The sequence below is a fragment of the Halyomorpha halys genome, unplaced genomic scaffold (genome assembly GCF_000696795.3).
Source record: "Halyomorpha halys isolate HHAL.00 unplaced genomic scaffold, Hhal_1.1 Scaffold404.1, whole genome shotgun sequence".
In the NCBI taxonomy this organism is placed as follows: Eukaryota; Metazoa; Arthropoda; class Insecta; order Hemiptera; family Pentatomidae; genus Halyomorpha; species Halyomorpha halys.
The window spans coordinates 27,827-30,730 of NW_027114257.1; positions in this window are offsets into that span (position 1 = coordinate 27,827).

The following is a 2,904-nucleotide window of genomic DNA, read 5'->3' on the forward strand; positions in this document are numbered from 1 at the left end:
CTAAGTTTCTTTATACCAATTGAATTTTTACGACTTTCGTTACCATTTCATGATATAAAATGGATTCCCTGCACGACAGCAGAGAATTTGTTTGAAAATATCGCTTCGTTTAGTGATATAGAAGCCAAAGATACGTTAACAAGTAAAAATTAAGAATTTTCTAAAATGCTAGGTAAAACCTCATGTAATGAATTTTCCTGGTTACTTTATAAAAGGTTTTTATTTAATAAGCTTTTTAGTGATGAACTAAAATTAGCGTAGCTAAGTTAATTTCGAATTTATTGAAGTTGAGAGGGCAAATAAGCTTAGAGATATATACAAAAATACGAGTACCTAGTTTTTGTATACTGAGTCTATTTTTTTGTTTAGTTTTTTCCACCAAAAATGTTACTAAAGTAGATTACTACTGTCAATAGAGTGTTATTCTCTAAATAGAATTTATAAACTTCTCCTGCAGTGCGCACATCACTCAATTTTTACTTACCCCACAATCCAATTTGTGAAAATTGGTGGTAAAGTTGGAACTAATACCTAAAATTGTCATGGATACGATATTTATTTATCAATGATTCATTCATGAAAAAGGTTCATGTCCATAGTAATTTTAGCAATTAGTTTCAACTATAGATAATTTTAGCCCATCTCTGATTGGTAGGCTCGTGTAGAATAAATAGGCATAGATTTTCATTCAAGTCCGCCCAATTTCAAATTATCTCGCAGGACCAAGCACAATCGTCTCACCAAAGTTACAGCTTAACCCTCAACTCAGCGCGGGTTACCTGGTTTGAAATCAGCTTATAACTAAATAAAAAGAAAATTGAATAATTTGTGTGTGAGAACAATAAATAATAATCCCATTTACTCAAAGATAATCAAGTAAAAATTAAACATGAATGTCACAATCTAAATACTTATTATATGCCAAGTAAAATGAGTCTGGGAAGATTTTTTTTTTTTAGTTTTGTGTACCGAAAGTGTGTATTCATTGTGGATATTAAAGAAATTATAATCTCTCAAAAACAAGCTTAGTTTCATGCTATACAGCCAGTTTGTCTGCCTGTTTCGGGAATAATCCAAACAAGACGTTAATCTGGTTTTGATCAAACTTTTAGAAATTGTACGGTCTGTTATATAATTGTTGTCATTTCGATTATATTTTATTTCAATTCCTCTTTTTTATTTGTTTTCTACCTGACCCGGCAATGTTTTGCTTTTGCTATATTTAAGGATGTGTATAGATTTAATGATCACCATTGATAGTTTCATATAAATTATTGTATTTAGTTAAAATTGAACATTTACGTATACTTTATTATTATAATATGGTAACATAAATTAAACCAATATATGACATGACATTCGTTATTAACACCTCAAGAAACCCTTGAGGGAATCATTAAAATTAAAATTAAAAAAATCAGTAGTTAGTGAACTTACTTTGAAAAAATCATATCTCAAAAACCATTTTACGTACAGATGTCTATTAGCACTCAGATTAAAGCTAGTTTAATGTGCTATAACGTAGTTTATGATGTTTATCTCCATAGTAGTAATAGTTTACATGAAATTTGCTAAAATAAATTGATTTCTAGTTGTTCGAACAAATTTTCATTAGCCAAAATTATACTCATATGTGAATATCATAAAAACTACAACCCCTACGAAGATAAGTATAATAAACTACTTTATAGTACATTACATTAGTTACATTACCTTTATTTTGATTGTTGGCAGACATATGTGCGTCTTATGGATCTAGAAATAGATTTTTTCAAAAATCCAATATTTTATACTAACAACTAGAAATTAACATTTTGAGAGTTTATTTTGTCAAATATCATATAAACTACTACTCCAACAATGATAAACTATTTTGTAGTAAATGTAACTAGCTTTAAATTGAGCGCTGGGAGATATCTGTACGTTCTATGGTTTCTGAAATGAAGTTTTTCATAAATCAAATTTATTGTCCGAACAACTATAAATCAATTTATTTTAGCAAATATCATGAAACCTGCGAAGGTAAAGGTCATAAACTTCATAATAGTCTTTGAAGTATTTGAGATACAAACCAAAAACGTTTAATTTTGTTCATAACTTTTTTTATACCTGAAAATTCGGGGATTTTGGTAGCTTTTAACCTTCTCATAGGGATCGGGAACATTTTGAAAAAAACAGCACGTACGGTCCAGTAATTCAAAAGTTTATAGTGAACAAGGATTCGACCATTCGCTTTTACACCTATATCCAGAAAATATTTTATATGATATGGCCAAAATTTGGACGAAGGGTTGAGATTAATGTTGACATGGTGTACAAAAGTTTATTAGATTCCGTCAATTTTAATTTTACGCATGCGTTTAAAGATGAAAATTCACGCAAAATATGCGTGAAAGACCTTCCCGCGGCCTAGCCCAGGCAAACAACTATTAGGAATTAGCAACAATTAATTAATAACTATGAATTAACAACTATTAGCAAACAACAATTAAGAAAGCAATGTGCTAAACTGAGGAGTATGGATACTTTAAAAGGATAGACATGGGATTTCTTATTAAACTAAAAGATTCTCATATAAAAAAAAAATGTCAACGTTTCGGCTGATTCGGCCATCATCAAGGACAATCTTAAATTTAGTATCATAGCCTTGTATTGATTTATGAACCTTTTGAAGGTTTTTATGCCCATGTTAATTTAACTCAGTCAAAATAAACTCATATATTTGTCATTATAATATTTAATAATAATTTCTATTTCTCACAATTTTTGAATTTTACTGTCATCAACATATCATAACACAATTATATAAAATTGTAATGGTACACACCGGTATTGTGATAAGTTAATGATAGTAAAATGCAAAAATTTTTAAGAATAGAAATTGTTGAACAGATTCGATACTTA